The sequence below is a fragment of the Balaenoptera borealis genome (genome assembly GCF_965194805.1).
Source record: "Balaenoptera borealis genome assembly, chromosome: 13".
Classification (NCBI taxonomy): domain Eukaryota; kingdom Metazoa; phylum Chordata; class Mammalia; order Artiodactyla; family Balaenopteridae; genus Balaenoptera; species Balaenoptera borealis.
The window spans coordinates 76,172,070-76,192,896 of record NC_138870.1 but is presented as its reverse complement, the minus strand read 5'-3'; the positions used below and the strand labels follow the sequence as shown (position 1 = coordinate 76,192,896).

At 38.8% G+C, this 20,827-nt stretch overlaps 1 long non-coding RNA gene across 2 annotated transcripts in view; it reads left to right on the top strand.

Moving 5' to 3' along the window:
• LOC309609853 overlaps nt 1-20,827 on the top strand; it is a 161,370-nt gene that overhangs the window by 99,221 nt on the left and 41,322 nt on the right. The window contains exon 2 of one of the 2 annotated variants that reach the window (XR_014233622.1): nt 9,980-10,063. This is a non-coding gene — a long non-coding RNA (uncharacterized lncRNA). Of the gene's footprint in view, nt 1-9,979; nt 13,903-20,827 lie in introns of those variants that run through there. The other variant, XR_014233623.1, reaches the window with a different exon arrangement.

The following is a 20,827-nucleotide window of genomic DNA, read 5'->3' as shown; positions in this document are numbered from 1 at the left end:
ATACCCATTATTCCTAAAGGTTTCCTTGTGACCCTTTTTAACCCATCCCTCCCTCCTTCATCTCATTCCCAGGCAACCATTGATCTGCTTTCTGTTATTATAGTTGAGTGTGTATTTTCTAGAATTTTATATAAATGGAATTACACAGTATGTACTTTGGGGGGGGTCTGCCTTTTTTCAGTCAATAATACTACATGACCTAGCCATTCCACACCTATGTACTACTTTTTTATTTATTTATTTTTGGCTGCGTTGGGTCTTTGTTGCTGTATGCAGGCTTTCTCTAGTTGCGGCAAGTGGGGGCTGCTCTTCATTGCGGTGCGCGTGCTTATCTTGCGGTGCCTTCTCTTGTTTCAGTGGCTTCTCTTGTTGCGGAGCACGGGCTCCAGGCGCGCCGGCTTCAGTAGTTGTGGCTTGCGGGCTCTAGAGCACAGGCTCAGTAGTTGTGGTGCACAGGCTTAGTTGCTCTGCAACATGTGGGATCTTCCCGGACTAGGGATCAAACCTGTGTCCCCTGCATTGGCAGGCGGATTCTTAACCACTGTGCCACCAGGGAAGTCCCTCCTGTATACTACTTTTATTGTTTCTGCCTGGGACAATGTGTTAAGAAGAGAAAAGAGACTAAGAACAACCTGAGCTTTTCCGACCTCCAATCCAGCTCAGATACAAACCTCGGGCTAACCTAGACATATGAAATCTTCGACACTCAGACAATATTCTGTTCTATCCATTAGTTTTTGCTGTGAAGAAACTATCCCTGAAACTAAGTGGCTTAAACAGTATCACTTCTCTGTGAATCAGTGATTTAAGCTGCTATTTGCTGGGTCATTCTGCTAGGACTGGCTAGGCTCACTCTGGGGCTAAAGTCAGTGCTAAGGGCTGATTCAATGTCTCGCTCAATGTCTGGTGGCTGGTTCTGGCTGTCAGTTGATGCTGGCTGCCAGTGGGGTGATGAAGATGACTGGCCACAGGTCTCCAGCAAACTACTCCAGATTTATATTTACCTGGGGCAGCCACAGGATTCCCAAGAGCAGCAAGAGAGGCAAGCCCCAGTGCTCAAGGACTTTTCAGGCTTCTGTGTACATCACATTTGCTAATGTTTTATTGGTCATAGCAAGTCACATGACTAAGCTCAGATTAAAGGGTGAAGAAACAGACTCCACCTCCTGATGAGAGCAACTACAAAGAAACACTGCAAAAGGACATGCATTCAGGTAGGGAAAGATTTTGAAACCATGTTTCTGCAGTCTAGCTCATCTACTTCTCTTCCTCCTTCATTAACTACACTCCCTCACTACCCATTCACGCCTCAAGCCATGCCTCAAGTTCAATTTCCTTACCCATCACTCAGCAGAATCTACTCTCTCATAAGTTACCAATGAACTTCTTGTTTCTTGCTAAATCCAGGGAACCCATTTCCCTCATCATCTCATTTGGCATCTTGGCATCATTTGATACAATCTTCTCCCTTGGCTTTGATAACACCATTCTTTTCCTTATAGGCCTCTTAGCTATTTCTTCACAGTCTCCTTTATGGAAAAAGCGTGTAGCATGGTGCCTAGCATAAAATAAGCATTTTAAATGGTTTGTTGAATGAATTATTGAATGAGTGAATGAATGCAAGAACAAATAAAAAAGGATTATGTTCCCCTACCCACCAATTAAATGTTAGAGTTTGCCAGTCTTTGGTTACTACCTGTACACTGGTGATTTCCAATTTTATGTCTCCAGAGCCTAAATCTCTTTCCTTACTTCAGGCATGTATATGCAACCTCTGACTGGACTTTCTCCCCACTGACACTCCAAACTCAACCTGTCCGAGTCTGATCTCATTAGTCTCACTGCCAGACCTATTTTTCTTCCAGATTCTTCCACAATCTACCTAGTCACCCAAGTCAAAAATCTGAATGTTATCCTTGGCTCCATCCTATCGGTCGCTTAAGTCCTGTTACATCTTCCTTTTGAAATCAGCCCCCTTATTTCCAACCACGTTGTTTCTACCACTTTTGTTTGGGTCCTCATTAGTCCTTATCTAGATGCCTACAACTCAGTGTCTGCAAAATCGCTCTGAAGACAAAAATCATCTGAAGACAGGAAGCATATGTTTTTATGCTTGTTAAAAACATAGATTACCAGACATGCCCCAAATCTTCTGCGTCATAATCTCCCAGAAAGGAGCCTGGAAATATGTATGTTTAAAAAGCACCCCAGATGATTCTTGCTATCAGGAAACATGGGAAAATATTTTTTTGCCTCCCAAACACCAGAGTTGCCACCCACCCTATAATCTACTCTCCACAGCATTGCCAGTGACCTGTTTAAAACACGAATCTAATCTTATCACTCCTTTGCTTAAAATATTTTCATGGTTCTTCATGGTGTCTAGGATAATAGCCACATTCTTTAACAGACCCTTCATATTTCTCTGGCCTTATCTTTCAATCCTTTTCAGTATGGACTCTACGCTCTGTTCTTAACTCTTTCCTAAATGCAGCATGCATAACTTTTCAGGCCACTGCACCAGCTCTACCTACTACTTAAGACACTCAACCCCTTTATTCATCACACACATATAATACTTCAGTGAGACAGGCACTGTTCTGAGTGCCTTAGAAGTATTAACTCACATATTCGTCCTTACAACCCTGGGATGGGTAAGTAGATGGTGGATACTATTGTTATCCCCACTCATGGAGAAAAGGGAGAGACATTTGCCTGGAGTCATGCATAGTTTCTGGCAAAACCACGACTTGATCCCAGACAGCCTAGCTGTAGAATCTATGCATTTAGCACCCATGCTCTAGTGCCTTGCCTTCATCTGGTTAAACTCGTTTTTATTTAAAGCACATCTCATGCATTAATACTTCCTGGAAGGCTTCTTCAATCCCCCAGTCTGAATTAGCATTCTGGGCTTATTTTTTGTCACAGCACTCATAACACTGTACCATTAAAGTCTCTTTTCTTGTCTTACAAACCAGACTGTAAGTTCCTTAACAGAAGGAAACACATTTTTTGTATCCCCAAAACCTAGCACAATGCCCAGCATGAAGTACTAAGTATCCGTTGAATTTTTTAAAAAGGAATAAATGAATGAGTGAGTAAACTTATAAGGGAGCTGCAGGGAACATCAACAACAGACAATCTGAACATTGTGCCCCTGAATCGTCAAGTCATCTGTACACAATTTCATAAGGCTTTTCAATTTTGGGCATATGAGATGGCCTACCTTGTATGAAAAATAAACTTTGGAGTCTTCTTACAAATTCTACAAATGTTCATGGGAATTCAAATTAAACGCATGATTGGACATTTATTTGTTTAATCTACTCAGTAGATTTCTTTTATTTCTCTGTGTCAAGCATGAAAGTTAAAACTATTTCTAGACCTTTCATCTTAGCTCAGCTTTCCCCTTAATTTCTTCATTCCAAAATGTTGAACAAAACAGGTCCCTTTTTGTGGTTGGAAAGTTTGGCTTTACATAGAACCTTTCAACACACACTGTCAGCACCTGATTATGGGTCATTTTTTAGCCTCTGACTTTCACTTCCTTCCTTAAATAGGTCTTTCAGATGAATCATCTTCAGCCACTCTGTGATTATGCAGGGAACAGTTACTCAGTATATAAATGAACAGAATGCACTCAGCTCCTTCCTACCTTGTATCCTTCTGTGCTCTGATTTTGGGGGTTTCATTTTCCATTCAGTAAAAATTTGAGTGACAACCGTGTGCTGGATTTTGTGTAAGCCCTCAGTTCATTAACACTTCCTGCAAGTATGAGAGGAAGCAAATAGCTGGGGAAAGCTCACATCTACCAGTTTTCAGCCTTTTAGCATTTCTGGTTTGGAGAGGAATTTAGTGGAAAAGGACTTGGATGAGACTTTTTATAATACTTGTGCAATTATTTTTCTATATCTCATGTCATTATTAAAATAATTGTGTGTGTGTACAATACATTATACATATAAATGTAAGTAATCTGTCCACCACCACAGTAGTAGAGCCTTCTAACTACTCAAAAATTTATCTCTCAGCCCATAACCCATGAATACTTTATCAAATTCATTCCTATAATATGCATGCTGATAGTCATAACTATTGGATCCATTTTGGAAAATAATATATTTTGGTAAATAATCTATTTAATGATAGTTTATGGGTTGTATCGCATGTACACATGTCCATGAATATTAATATGAAAGAATCCACTTTTTTCCATATGAAACCAAGAAAAATCAAAGTACCAAGACCTACAATACTGGAAAATACTAGAATGAATTAAGGAAAGAGGAAGTTTACAATAGGAATTCTTGTCTTTTATCTTCCATATGAATGACATCCTACATATGTATGATCCTGACCTACATTTCTACAGTTGAAGGCTGTTTCCTGAGTGAATCACAGCTGCAATGAAATGTGCAGCAACAGACGTATGAAAATACACAGGCAACAGCACTCGGACAGAGCAATTCTATAGGCAAGAGATTAAAGGACTAATGTGCAGGACCTCAGATATGGTAGGTTTTAGGAAAGATTTTGAACCTCTATAAGAGTGCAAAAACTACTTATTTAAGAGTCTTTCCAGGCTGCTAACGAAGATTCTGGCTTTGTGCTGCTTCCCCCTCTCGTTTATCTTCTGAGAAGAGAAGAGATGTCAAAAGAAAGTAATGCTTTGGGCATTAGTAATGGAGAATCGTCAGAGAGTGAACAGAGAGCAGTGCCTGCGAGGTGGTAGGAAACGAGGAAGATGTAACAGAGTCAATTAGGATAAAGAGCCAGAGAGGGTGGGAAGAGAAAAATAAAAACAGCCCAAACTGGGGGCAGAGGAAATGGCTCAGAAAAGAAGCTAGGAGTGCAAATAGCTATGGGGTGTGACGGCAACTTGTGGGAAAGAGAAAAGAGGAAATTTTCCGAGAGCTATTTGTACCCTTCCTAGTATTTGCGAAACACAAGTGCAGTATTTGAGATGTTCTGAAATCACTTTTGGTAGCTGAGTTCCTTTGCATACAGTACTGCCCTGGAACAGAACTACATGGTTCATGGCTTTATAAACATTACACGTCTTGCAGTGAAATGTTATGAAAACCACCTTCACTGTCATCTGGCCAGCAGGATTTGTTGCCTCTGGATGAACTGATAAAACCCCTTTAGATTGACTCATTCTCTACTTGGACCACATTGCCTCTTCTCCTCTCCCCATCTTCGTTTACTGTTTTTTGTGTCCTTGTTGAAATACAAATAACATACTAGACTTTAACATCCTTGATGCCAGGAACTGTGTCTTTTCTTATTTTTGTATTTCGAGTTATATCTGGCAGAACACCCAGGACGTGATTAGATATTCAGTTAGTTAACTAATCAATTAATTAATTCTAGGATACATATAAAGCTTTGCAAAATAAAATGAGTAAAAATGCACGAAGAGAAAGCCAAGTAACTTTGGTTTTGTTGGTGGTATTTTAATTATTATCACTTTCTTATTGATCTTTTCAATATTCTGATTCAGCAATATATTGGAATCTAAGAACTATCAGATACATTAGTCACTGGTGATTTAATTACTACAACTTTGCTTACCGACCTTACCAAAATGTTCTAATTGCAGCAATATATTTGGAACTCAATTGTTATTACCACATTTTAACACTTCAGAAAATATCACTAATTTAAGAGACTGTTATTCTGCTAGAAAGTAGTTATATAAGTAGCATTAATAACACTTGCATTTTCTACCATTCTTGTCTAAAAATTAGCTACAAAATTGGCCAGTTTTAATTCTCTAAAGTTTATGAAGGTATGCACGAGATCATAGCTATAGCTCCCACACGAATTGTTTTGATTGTCTGGAAGTCTTTGTTGTTTCGTTAGCTATTATCCTTCTGCATGAAGTCCTAACATAATGAAATGCACCAAACCATCTCTGGATCCAGAATAGCAGTGTGCCATGAGTAGTATATAAGACTAAGATTTAATGGCTAGGTGAGAGCACCCATCGAGAATCCGGATTGAACTGTAGGAAGTTAAAAAGGAATAAAAACATTTGTTCTCTGACAACAAGGAACTTATATACAACATACACAAAATAAGTTGCTGTGATGTGAAATGAGAAGCATTAAAACATATACATACACACACTTTTCTGTCATGCATTCGTAAACTTACATTTTCAGTTATGTTGTTGCTGTCTCAGTGTACACACATTGCCAGATAGATGTGTTTTTGACCAGGTAAAGTAGAAGAGTCCAGTTGAGAAAACAGGCCTGGAAGAGGCAGCACTTACCAGCTGTGTGCCCTATGTAGGTCTTAGAGCTTCACCGAGCCTCCGGTTCTTCATATGTGATGAGGAGTGAACACCTACCTCCGGAGTGGGGTCTAAAGAGGAAATGAGGTCACCGTGGAAGTGCCTAGCATAGAACACCCCACAACCAACTGTTCTCTCTCCACATTGCATTTTACTTTGACTTCTGACTGCTAACTCACGGCAAAGCCTGCACCTTCTTGGCAGTTTCTGCTTCTTAGACACCAAGATTAAACAAACAAACAAAAGGCGCCCTTCTGATGACTACAAAAAAATAAAACTATTTACACAAGTCACAAAGAAGTAGCATTAAATATGTTACTGATGAGAGTTGTTCAGATGTATATATAAATGCTTGGCTACTTAAAAGATACAAAAGGCAATTAATATAAAGGAGAGGAGGTTTCTGGGAAGATTGTAGAACAAGAAGCTGTCCCTTGAAAGGGTATTATAAGTAAGTTCTGATTAAGGAAATTTTTATCGTGTTTATTCTTTTATGATATAATGCACGCTTTAAAAAAACTTGGAAAGCATATAAATTTTTTTAAAAAATCATAAAATCAGCCATAAACTCATACCAGATATAAACTCTGGTAACATTTGGTGTTTTCCTTCCAATGTTTTTCTTCATATGTGATCTATGTTTTTTACCTATTTTAAATTATATAACGTATGTGTCTTTGCATCTCATTTTTTTTCTTAGATTGTATAATAAGCGTTTTTCCATGCTATTAAACATTTTCTGAAATCATGCTTTTTAATGATTTTTAACGGCTGCCTGTTATACGTAAGATACATGCGCAATAACTCTGAATCTCACCATTTACCAATTACTCCTTTATATTGCTCCCAGGTTTTCACTTTTAGCAGAACTTTAGATGATGAGAATGATGCATTTTAGTTAAAAGTAACATTTTGATCAACATGACATAAACCTTACAGACTGGATAATGAAGAGAAAGAGATGAAGGGGAACAGCTCAGAATAGAAAGCCAACATGGAATTATGTTATCTCTATATACTATCAGATAATATAACAATTGTACTTCTAAGTAAGTTAAAAACATCTTAAGGAAGTCAGAGAGCATTTACTTACACCAAAGAATGGACAGGAATTAAATAGTGAAAAAAGGTTATGTTCTTTCCAAAACACTGATGAATGTGAGACCTGAACTAGCTTTTGCGGTCACAATTGGTCTCTGGAAAGTGTTCTGTATCATAAGAAGATGCCATATTTAATAAATATCAAATGGCAGAATGACATCTGGCTAATAAGACAGATAAGGAGCTCATCTCATACACAGGTTGAGCTCAAGTGAACTCTGGCATAACCATCAAAGAGTGCAAGGAGGGTGGGCAGAGAGGGCAAGGACAGAAGGGAAGATTTCTTCCATTCAAAACCACGCAATTCCATCTCATCAAGTCTTTCCTGATGATCTCCTTCTCCAGTGCCTCCCCTCATCACAAGCTCTCACACTGTAGGCACATGCCATCAGTTGATGGACTCAACTAAGTTCTAACAGTGTAAGGACACATAGAACAAATTCAATGTTCATGATGGTCATCCTTTGTTCCTCTTTTGTACAGCACTGAATAGTCTCTTCTGAGGTTCCATAGACCCTCCTCCTTTGTTACACTGAAACTTGAGCAACCATAGATTGTGAAATGAAGGATTATAAACCAGGGCCAGGAGAACTACAGAAGAAAATGAACTAAGGTAGAAGTTGGAACCAGATTATAAGAACACGTTGAACAGATAGCCTGGAGACAGAGATACAAAAAAAACCAAAAGATAGAAGGAACTGGAGAGGTGAAGTCAGACAAAGAATCAGAAACCAGAGAGATCAGGTCAGGAGAAGGCACCAGTGCAGAAAGAAGTCAACACTTGGGAGGACCAGAGGTCACTGCTTCAGAGACAGAGTGTCTTAAACTGAAATTAGACCAGCCTCAAATGGAAGGACATTGTTTACTCCTCCTGAAAAATCAAGATCCACAGATTGGCATCCTGGACATAGAACCAAGAGATTAAGATGAATGCATTGGGTTTGGTAAACTAGCACCTCATTCAACTCCCTGAGGCCCAGTAACTTATCTGGCTTTGGGACTGGGTCTTTCTCTTTTATCTGCCTTACCTCCTATTCTCCAGTTTCACCGCAGGCCAGACCCCCTTTTGATTAATAGCTTTGGCTTAAGCTGTATTCTTCATTGGATCCTTTGGTTTCTGGTTGAAACTACCATGTGCAAGGCCACCTCCTCACTCGTGCAAGAGACATCCTTTCTGTCCTATATGTCCCCAACTCATTTCAGACAAACACAGATGCCCCTTTCCATTCCTTCCCAGGGTTGAGAGTGGCAGGATGTGTTTGAGCTGCTCAAAACCCTATTTTCTTTGGAGTTGAGGAAGAAGGGGATACAAGAAACAATATGAAGAGAACAGTACGCCCAGGGACATCCAAAAGCACTAAAAGCTCCTGTAATGGAGCAGGACCCTCTGCGCCGTTCCCAGGACAGACCCCATGTCCTCTGCCTGCCTCTTGTCTGCAGAAAAACTTTAGCCAAAGAATAAGTTTAATCAGAGAAGTGAGAAAATGCAGAAATGAAGGAAAATAGTCAAGCAAGAAAAAATAATACTAGTTTAGCCATTAAACAAAGTCAAGGACTTTTAGTTCCTCCTCAAGGGCTATAGATAATATTCTGAGTCATATCTTTTGAGCTGTTTTACAGATACTGAAACCTCCACCAGGTAGAAGAAGTTAACTACGTGATGACCAGACTATAGCCATGACATAAGCTGCTCCATCTTGCACAATTCCAAGAACTGGCCTCAAAGAAACGGGGACAAACCAACCCTAGAACTAAAGATTAACTGTACTTAAAACAATCAAGATGACGCTTATCAGACCACCACATGACCAATTTCAAGGTGACCGTAGGAGCTGACTGTGCTGTTCTGCACGTAGCCCCCTCGTCCCACCTGTACACCCCTGAAACTCTCCTTTAAAATCTTTTGCCTCCTGATCGGCAGTTGGGAGTTGGCTCTTGGACACGAGTCCACCTTCTCCCCAGACTGCTGGCCTCCTGAATAAAGCAACCTTTCCTTTCCTACCAACACTTGTCTCTAGAGTATTGGCTTTCAAGCAATGAGCAGCTGAACCTGAATTCAGTAACACTCCCTCTAAGAGACGCCCCTCGCCCTGGACAGGACTGCACAGGCCCGCGTGCACCCACGGGGCCACACGCAGTGCGTCAGCTTTGCCTCAGCCTCTCCTCTCTCCATAATCCTTCTCAGGAACTCTGAACCTGATCTGCTCATTCTTTCACCAACCTTCTAGTTAAAACGAAAAGTCCTCTTGAGCACTTTCTATTTTCCAGACATAGTTGAAGCCTTCCTCCTCATACCATTTATCTTACTTAAAAATTTCTCATTTTGTGGCTTCACAAAACATATTTACATGTGAAAGGCAGCCTCAAGGGGATTCTGGTACATTTGTAAAACTCTTGAAGTATTTACATTTTACAATGAATAATAATGTAGCTTATATTATTGATTCCTAACTAGCCACCAGAGATTCTGCTAAGCGCTTTATATTATAAATTATATATTATGTATTATATAATTATTTATCCCAATATTTTCAACATACCATGATTGCTTTCAATACACCTCTTATTTCCATTTAACAGAAGAGAAAATTGAAGATCACAAATAGTACGTGATGGATTCAGGACTGAAGACCAAACGCATATGACCACAACATTCATCCTCTGGTCAGTATTCTACATGGTTTCTTGCTCTGAATAACTCTGGCATTGCTGTCTTTGGCATTTATTTGGCAAGGAGGATGGCACTTTCTAATATCCTACAATGAAGATATAGCTACTGCACAATCTTGGTCACAGAATCATTTAGCTGCCCTGAAAATGGTTGTATGTGAGGCTTGCTAGACTCTAAATTTCCATACTGATCACCTTTTGAAGTGGGAGTGGAAAGAAAAAACTGCAAAATCATCCTTGGCCTGCCATCCTGGGAAGTAAAATGGCATTTCTGAATAGTCTTTCAATTTCTTTCAAAGCCCCTGTAGTAGGAATGAAAGGTGTTGCTTCCATCAGAAAGCTCCTTTCACTTCACTGCCCTTCTCAAGATCAGCTTTCTTGTCACTTACAGCTGAAATTGAAGCCAAGCCCTTGGGCTGGACCTCAGGACTCCACAAACTCCTCCCACAGCCTTCATTGCCTTTCTTTCTAATTCAGAGTTCTCACTGCTCCTGGGGCGCCTGGCCTGCCGTCCCTCACGCTTGGCTTGTCTCCTGCCTCTGCCCGGCGGTACCTCCCTGTAAGGACCATTTCACCCCTCTTCCTGTCCACTCTTATCAGACCTTCACTCAGCAACCTCTTCAGTCATACTCACTTCATCGGTGCCCTACTTTGTAAACGGTCTGAAGCCCATTTTATATTCATGGGCTGTGTGTCTCTGTAGCCATAAAGTAAGGTCTTTGGGGATAAAGATTCTATTTTTCGTAGAATAGAGGAGTTAACTGAATGGATACTGGCTTAAGGAAATAAGATTATTTGGTGCCTGGCACAAGTAAGCATCCGTGTATTATAACTCGCATACTAATAGTAATAATTCTTGTTTTTGGTGCTTTGGTTCATAGAAATATATATACATATTTAAAAGGTATTAAGGTATCCTGACAACTCTGGTACCTCGGGCACAGCTCAAGACAGGAAGCCAGAGAAGGCAGGTTCACTTTATAGCAGTGATTCTCAGCTAGCGACAAATATCTGGAGACCTTTTTGGTTATCACGACTTGGGGGTCAGGGATGTTACTGGCATCTAGTGGATAGAGGCTAAGAAGGCTACCAAACGTCCTACATCGCGCAGGAGGCCCCCACTGCAAGGAAATACCCATCTCAAAATGCCAGTAGCACTGAGGTTGAGAAACCCTGGTTCAGAAAGTAAGTTATTCTGCAGTCAGGTTGTCAGCATTGCCTGGGTTTGTTTGTTTGTTTGTTGTTTTGGCAGTTCATTGTCCAATGCAGAGAATATAGATTTTATTTTTAAGATTGAGAATACCACCATTTGCATATCAGTCATTTTAGCTAAATACACTGTGACACAGCTTGTTTCACCTTTACGTTCAAAGTTACCATCTCAACTTTTTAAAATTACTTTTATTAACTTTTCCACTTTTGTATGCAATATAAATCAGTTTCCAAATTCTTAAATAAAATCTTTGGATTGGAAGAGGCCTTAGGAATTATCTGACCCAAACTTTTCATTTTACACGTGAAGAAACTGAGACCCAAAGTGGTCTGGGGACTTTTGAATGACAGAAGCAGGACTGGGTCCTCAATCTCCTAACCCGTACTCCAGTGCTCTTTGCAGTGTCACACAATGCAACCACTATGTAAATGAGGAGTAAATTCTTCTTTGGGAGATTATTTCTTTCTAAGGACAGACCTAGTGACTGTGCTAACTAGTTTCACTGAATCATAAGGTAGAAAATAATTGCTACAGTAATACATGATGAAACACTTGTCCTCTGAAGAAGCAAGATCAGACACTAAAATTCTGTTTTGGAAATGGAAATTCTAAAGCCATCTGGCATTTTTCACTTTTAAGCTCATTTAGGTAATACTTTTCAGTATATTATCATGGTTCTTCAAATAATTTTGTGTTAAGACTTTATCTTTGTTAGATATTGGTTAACATTTTCTTGGTAAATAAATTATTATAGTAAACACTTAGATGAGAAAATCTTAATAAAAACCTTTCAAGAACAATCTTAAGTATTTTTGTTCTATGCGGTAACTTTGGTTTTCACTTCATTGCCAAAGAAATGACTGGAATGGAGAGGTTAATTAACTTATTTATAATCATGCAGTATATTAATGGTAAAGAAAGGATTCCAGTACTCAGCTTTTTGTTTTGTTTGGGTTTGGTTTTGTTGGTTTTGTTTTGCAAAACAAATGCTTTTAAATTATGCATTATATGGAATTCCCAGTTTGTTGTTCAGCCTATATCCATCCTAGGGGTGTGAGCTTCTGAGCTCTCAAGCAATGTGAAAGAAATGAGTAATAAAAACTGATATCACCATTTCTTAATGTTTACTACTGAGCTAGGTTTATTTAAATATTTATGATATGAAGATTAGAGATCAATTTGCACCTTTACCCTCCACCATTCAAATTTGAATTTGTGTCATTTGTCCCAAAGGAGGCTCAGTGGAAATGCATGGAGAGATCAGTTTGAATCAAACAAACACTTCAACTCAAGGAACAATTTAAAACAAGGCCCCACTAATCAAGGAAAGGGTCACTAGTTCCTATTGTGATTAGAAATGAGGAACAGAAAGGAGCGTGAGCAGGCTGGAACTTCTTGCAGTGACTCGTTTGAGATTTATAGCAAAAGGAGGAAGTTACCTCCCAGAAGTTGTGTTTGAAGTAAAAAGAACTGTGTTACTGGCATACGAATACCAAACAGGCTGCAGCACTATTAGAGGTAGGAATGATGTGCAGATTAAATGCCACTAAATGTAGTGACAACTTTGAGTGACAGATGAAGAATAAAAATGAACAATTTTTCTGATAACATGTCAGGAAACAAATGCCTCTTTCTTTCAGAAGAAAAAGATATATATGGTTGCAAATTCAAGCAACCTCCCATCTACTGAACTTTTTCTCCCTTACAAAACTATAATTTTGGCCCCAAACGGAGCAATCCCTTGGTAGAAATTGTTACTTCTTCACTTCATTGAAGGTTTACAACTGTTTATTCTGACTGTTTCTGTCCAGGTTTAACAATGTGTTTTATTTATTTTTGCTGTGTTGGATCTTCGTTTCTGTGCGAGGGCTTTCTCTAGTTGCGGCAAGTGGGGGCCACTCTTCATCGCTGTGCGCGGGCCTCTCACTATTGCGGCCTCTCTTGTTGCGGAGCACAGGCTCCAGACGCGCAGGCTCAGTAATTGTGGCTCACGGGCCCAGCTGCTCCGCGGCATGTGGGATCTTCTGGGACCAGGGCTCGAACCCGTGTCCCCTGCATTGGCAGGCGGATTCTTAACCACTGCGCCACCAGGGAAGCCCCAACAATGTGTTTTATACTAACATTGTCCTGTCTACTGCATAATAAGAGATCCAAGAATAGGTTAGGCATTTTGTCTTCTGTAGGCCAAAGGCCATCATAAGTTCAGATGTACTACTCAGAGCAAATTCGCATGGTTTTTGTACTAAAAATATGTCATGTTTTAGGAGTCATCTCTTTATAAAATAATAAGAGAATAAATTTTTGTATTAATTCAACTTTGTCAAAAATAACTCAAGGGGCTTCCCTGGTGGCGCAGTGGTTGAGAGTCTGCCTGCCGATGCAGGGGACACGGGTTCGAGCCCTGGTCTGGGAGGATCCCACATGCCGCGGAGCTACTGGGCCCGTGAGCCACAATTACTGAGCCTGCATGTCTGGAGCCTGTGCTCCGCAACAAGAGAGGCCGCGACAGTGAGAGGCCCGCGCACCGCGATGAAGAGTAGCCCCCGCTTGCCGCAACTAGAGAAAGCCCTCGCACAGAGACGGGGACCCAACACAGCCAAAAATAAATTAATTCATTAATAAAATAAATAAATAAATAAATAACTCAAGAAGATATGGAAAAAATTTTTAGAAATTATACAGTACATATCTGCGTCAGACAATCAATAACATCTTGCCTTTGCCAACAAAATGAACTTGAATATTATTTAAACTTCCCCAAGAAATTTCTGGTGTGGATCAAAAAGCAGATAAGAAAATAATGGGCCTCTGCCTCAGGCTACTATGTATGCAGTTTCCCTGGATGATGGAAATCCCATGGTGACAGCCTTTCATGACGGCGATAGATGTTTCCAAAAATACGGTTCTATAAAAGTCCCTCTGAACTTAAGAAAGAAAATATTAATTAGGTAGTATGATGTAATGTGTCACTTTTAATTATCCTATCCTATGAGAAAACTTGAATCTAATATCAGACCAATATTTGGTTTCAGCTAAGGAGAATGGTAGCTGCTTGTTTATCACAAGGATCTGTGAATCCAAAATAATGAAAGAAAGCTAAAGCATATTATGGAGTTATCAGTCCATTATAGGAATTCTTTAGCTATACAGAGGACAGTTTTGATAAATGGCTCTCAAGGGAGCCATTTAATGTCCATAAATAATTGATTATGGCCATGTTAACATGTGCTGTTGTTTGAGGGTATTCTCACTTCTGCCCAGAAATTTCAAGATATGAGTTGAAATGTTACTTTCATATGCTATTAAAGTCCATTATTTCTGCATTGAGGTTTCATATTATGCATCATGGCCGTTGTTTCACTTAGTGAAATGATCAGAAATTCACTTTGCCCAAATCTCAGTTTTGATCTTTGCATAATGCCAAAACTTCTCTTCGGAAAAAAAAAAAAAAAAAGCAATTGATGGTTTTTCTTTTATGTTTAGTATTCAAGTTAAGAGTGTACAATTTGCAAGGAAGACTCTGGCCAAGAACTCACCTCCCCATCATCAGAACTTCCCCTTAACTTCTCATTTCCTCAGCTACGGTGATTTCTCTTTGATATCTCAGTGATTTCCCAGCTCCCACCAATTCTGTATGCTTAGCATTTGGAAGGACAAATTAACTGACATGACTCCATGGTTTTGTCTTTTTCAGAATGTCATACAGCTGGGATTATACAGTGTGTAGCCTTTACAGACTGGGTTCTTTCACTAAGCAATATGCTTTTAAGGTTCCTCCGAGTCTTCTGTATATTGATAGCTTGTTTCTTTTTAGTACCTATTAATATTCCATGCTATGGATGTGCCACAATTTATGTATTCACCCTTTGAAGGACATCTTAGTTTCTTCTAACTTTTGGCAATTCTGAGTAAAGGTGCTAGGAACATTTGTGTGAGGGTTTTTGTGTGGACATGTTTTCAGCTCGTTTGAGTAAATACTTCAGAGCACGATTGCTGGATTATATGGTAAGAGTATGTTTAGTTTTGTAAAAAGCCATCAAAATGTCTTTAAAAGTGGCTGAATAGTTTTACATTCCCACCAGCAATAAATGAGAGTTCCTGTTGCTTCACTTCCTCACCAGCATTTGGTGTTAGTGTTCGCAGATGTTCTTTATCAAATTGAGAAAGTTACCCTCTGTTCCTAGTTTGCTAACATTTTGTGTAATAAATGGATGTTGCATTTTGTCAAATGCCTTTTCTACATCAATTGATATGATCATACGATTTTTCTTCTTTATCCTGTTGACATGATGGATTACATTATTTGATGTTTGAATGTTGAACCATCCTTGCATACTTGAAGTAAATCCCACTTTGCTACAATGTAAAAAAAAATTAATTGACATGACAGTTCATCATGTGACTGACCTTTGGGGTTCACTCACAGAACCTAGACTATGATGTCATCAATTCTAACATTAACCATGGATGGAATTTACTGAGCCTTTACCTCATGCTGGTCACCATGATAAGCACTCCATATCCATCATTTAATTTAATTCTCATCACAAGTACCATGAGTTATTGCTATTCCCTTTGACATATGAAGAAACTGAAGTTTAGAAGTTTCAGGGAACATGCAGGTAGAAGGTGCAGAGCCCAGATACAAATCCAGGTCTGCTCACTTTTAAACGAGAAAGGATGCACCACTCCCTCTTTTCCCCAAGGTAGAATCTAAGAAGAACAAGAGACAGTGGTTCAGCATTGAGTTGAATCTTTGCTAAACTCGGAGTCTCTAAGGTTCTATTTGTGTGACTGATGAAGAGAGGCCTTAAGGGAAAATGAGCCAGCAAGAGGTCCCTTCTTCTATTCTCAGAAAACCCAAAGGGAGAAGAGGATGAGAAATGAATTAAAGAGACCAGACTTACCAAGTGTTGAGAGTTACTGACTCTGTGGAGGGAGAAACAATTTGAAATTTTAAAAATGTATTTAATTAACACTAATATAGCACAAACTGTCAAACACTGTTCTACGTACTTCATAAATATTAGCTCATTCAGTCCTTATAGTTACCTATGAAATGGGTACAATTATTATCCTCATTTCAAAGATGAGGGAACTAAAATATAAAAATGTTAACTTACTTGCCCAGAAATCTGCTGTCAGTAAGGGGCAAAATTAAGATTTAAACCTAGGCAGTTTGGCCTTAGACGAGTACTTAAGCACCATAATATACTGCCCCTGATAGTTAGGAAAATATTTTGTTCCTTTTTATGGGCTTAGATCAGTGTTTCTCAACCTCGAGTTCAAGATCCCCTGGGTCCCTCAAATGTTTTTAAAGAGACTTTCGGGTTCTCTTCAAGAGCTTTTTAATTTTATGTTTAATTCTCAGTTCAAGTGAGGCTTAAGCTATAACTGACATAGTTTTCCTGTTCTTTGGAAAAGCTGCTTGTTAAGAGGGGCTTCATGTTAGCAGGGACCTCAAATTCAGGGTCTGCCAGCCAGAAATGAGGGAGCACAAGGAATTGAGGTAGGCGACAGGGTCTGATCTACTACCCACACACCGGGTTGTCTTCAAATGTGGTTCCTGTCATGAAAACATCTCAGGACTCCCAACTGCTTTGCTCTCTGATAGCCCATTGGTCTTTGTGTGTACCTCTCTTATCATCCTTCCCTCCTGATGACCACTATTACCATTCTCTTTATATTAACCAACCAACTTCTATGTTGGAACTGCCTTGAAAGTTCTATGTAGACTTGCTGGTTGCCCTCATTATCTACTTTCCCCTTCTTTTATGATAGAACCTTCCATTTTAACTAGTTGCATTGCCAGGAAGCTAAAAGACTACATCTCCCAGTCTCCCATGCATAGATGAATGTCCCATATGACTAAGTTCTGGCCAAATGAGAGTTAAGCAGAAATGTTGACTGAGACTTATAGAAAGTGTCCTTAAAAATGAGGATACTGTGGAGCATGTTGGTAATGCGTTTGGGGGCGGCAGGCGATATGTGCTAAATCTCTGTACCTTCCACTCAATTTTGCTGTGAACCTAAACCTGCTCTTTAAAAAAAAGTCTAATAATCTTTTTTTTCTAATGAGGGCTGTGCCTGTCCCTTCCTCCTTCCTCCTTCCTACTGCTGTAAGACACAGATGGGATGGCTAAATTCCTAAACCCATCACGGACCATGATGTGGCCTTGGGAACAGAAACCACATGCAGCAGAAAAGCAAGGGGAAAGAAGTGAAGTTCTTCACCAGCCCCGACTACCTCACTCCAGACTCCTTTATTAATGGGAAGGAAATATACTGCTCTCTCATTTAACCTAAGGTTATTTTGGATTTTCCTGTGATATGCAGCTGGACTTGATCTTCAGTGGTGTAGAAGTACAGAGATGATGTTTTATTCACCCTTCATTGAAATATGCAGCACAGTCTCAATAGGGCAGGTTCAACTGAAAAATATACTTATTAAATTGAATCTCAAAAACCACTGAAAGGGCCCAGAATTCTCCATTAAGATATACACCAAAGTTCCTCCTGGCCTTCTTGTCTACATCTAGTTAAACTCATTCCAAATAAATTTCATAATTGTTTCTTTTCAGTCTTTCTTGATTATAGGTTGCATAATTGGAAAATATTTAATTAAAATGCTTTATGAATATTCCATATGCTTAAATATATTTTATTAGCTTTAGAATAGAAGGTGTGACCAAAGTATAGTTTTCTGCCTTTTATTGAAAACACAAAATTTTAGCTTTATTATTAGGGATTAAAACAGCTTTGGAAGGAAAAACTAAACTGAAAACAAGTCAGCATTTACAATACACGTTCTGTTAAGACAATCCATTCTGAGTTTCAAACTAGCAAGTTACAAGGAAGCTTTTAGAAGATAAAGTATTTGTAAATTCGTGAGTAGGGCTACATATAGACATGTAAACTCCAAAAATCAGTACTATAGTTTCCGGATTTGGGAACTATGAAACCTTAGGATATTCTTTAATCATAACTTATTAATTGTTTGACTTTTATCAATTTTAATTAGTGAGATTTCATCCTGTTAAAACAATGACCATAGTTTTAGCATTTGGTTTTTTTGCTCTTTTTTTATATTGAGGTATAGTTGATTTACAATATTATATAAGTTTCAGGTGTCCAACATAGTGATTCACAGTTTTTAAAGGTTATACTCCATTTATTGTTATTATAAAATACTGGCTATATTCCCTGTGCTGTACAATATCTCCTTGTAGCTTATTTTTATATGTAGTAGTTTGTACCTCTTAATCCCCTGCCCCTGTCCTTCCCCTCCCCACTGGTAACCACTAGTTTTGTTCTCTATATCTGTGAATCTGTGTACTATATTGTACAGGCAAAAGAAAAACTATTATTAAGTCTTTTTATATAATGTTTAAATATATGTAATGGAATATAGCTGACCCCTGAACAACACAGGGGTTAGGGGCATGAACCAGAGCAGTGGAAAATCCGCATACTGCTACCTCTGCCTCAAAAACAGAGGAACTGATAAATGACTCACCCAAGGGCAAGAAGCTGAAACAGTTTGGATAGAGTCAGAACTCAAACCCCAGTTCTTTTGATTCCACATATTATGATCTCTAATCAAACACAAACTTTTCCTCACACTTAGTTAATTTAAAGATCTATAAAATAAAAATCCAAGTACTGCATTTATTGAAAAACATCTGCATCTAAGTGGACCTGCACAGTTCAAACTTGTGTTGTTCAAGGGTCAGCTGTACTGATGAAACTTCAACATTCAAATAGAAAATGTTCATTAGTTCATTGATATTTCTTTTGCATCTCTTACAGAATCATCTAGAAACATCTCTTTTCAAGTTTTAATCAGTATTATCTAATCTAAGCTTTAATCAATAATTATCATTAAGAATAACAGTAGTCAATATTTGTTGAATATTTACTATGTGCTAGGCACCGTTTTAAGGGCTTCACATATTCCACAAATAGAATACTGAAACTCAAAAATGATAGCAATATGCCCCAGTCCTACCAATAAAAGGTAGAACTATGACTCAAATCCAGCTCGGTCTGACTCCGACTTCAGGGTCTTTCCACCAGTGAACACACTTTGCTGCCTTCTATTAATAACAAGGGGACTATAATTTCATTATTTTTGTCATTACATTTTTCTTCAAGTAGGGGTTAACCAAATTAATGCCAAAAGATTTGCCAGCCAGTTTGCTAGAATCAAGAGAAATTGTAGGTCTTTCTAGTCTGCCTGACTTGATTCTTTTTATATAAATGAGAAAACAAATTACTTCATTATGTAAAGACTGTATCAGCACTATTATTATTTATCTTTGAGCTTCCTGAGAGCCAAGGCAACAAAGCAAATAAGATGGGCTGCATAATTCTTATATCAGGACTTTGAGAAAAACGTTTTTTTTGGCATCAAACTCTAAAATCAATATATTATATTGGATTTATGAAGAAACATAATCAATAATGTCTTAAATAGCACTTTCACAACAACAAAAAAGAAGTGATATTATGTGCCTGACTTCTGGGTCATGCCTCTGTGAAAGCCAATAATGCAATAGTAAAGCGTAATTCAGCAATAGTAATTTTTGCAAATTACCACAGTCAATATCTACAGATGTTCCATAGGAATCAAACTTTCATTTAGCTACCAGTTACACTATATGTATAAGAGGTAAAAATATCACGTCAACGCTGTCAAGCCATAAAATAATGTAGTCATCCGGAAGTATTCCATGATGCCTACTGTCCAAATTGGCTCAGCATTTCTTTGACTTGTATGATACTGCACAGAATTACACAGATCCTCCCTTTGAGGTCGCAAACCTTTTCAGCTACTTATTCATCTAAACAAAGCATTCCTTTGTTGCCCTACAACATCGTCCCTTCATATAGCTGGCACCCCTGAGCATACAGGTACAAAATCATTATGGCTACATGTCCACTGGTTCTTGCCAGCTCCCAGCTCCTCCCTAGGCAGTAACCTCAGACAGGCAGCTGTAAAGAAAGTGCAAGGGCAAAGCCACCTGAGTTGACCTATTGTGTTGAAAGTGCTTCACCTCCCCCACATTCAGCAGAGAGCACACGGAAACCATCCTCATGGATGTTTGTGCTAAAAGCTGTCTTTGCCTGAGCATTTGCTTTGTGAATGAGGTCATTTTAACAAACACAGTAAAAGTGATATGATGAAGAGATGTGGTTCTTTTCCTGATTAAGACATCATGTAAAACGTAGAATTAGCTATGGTCCCTCCAGAGGAAACTTAAGTAGACATTTTAAATTCGTAGTTAACATTACACATTCAAAGATAATCAGCAGCTGCAGCCTTACCTTGGATATATTGAGGCACAAAAGGAAAGGAGAGCATAGAAAATTGCTTACCTAGTTCACAAAGGTACTGAGAAGCTTAATGCTTCTAAAGCACTTGAACTGAAGACACAAAGCATTATCTTCTTACCACGACATTGTAACAGACGTCCATATGGTCCCATCTTCCACTAATTGGACTTAGATGTTGCATGCATTTGATGATTGTGATAATGGGTGAT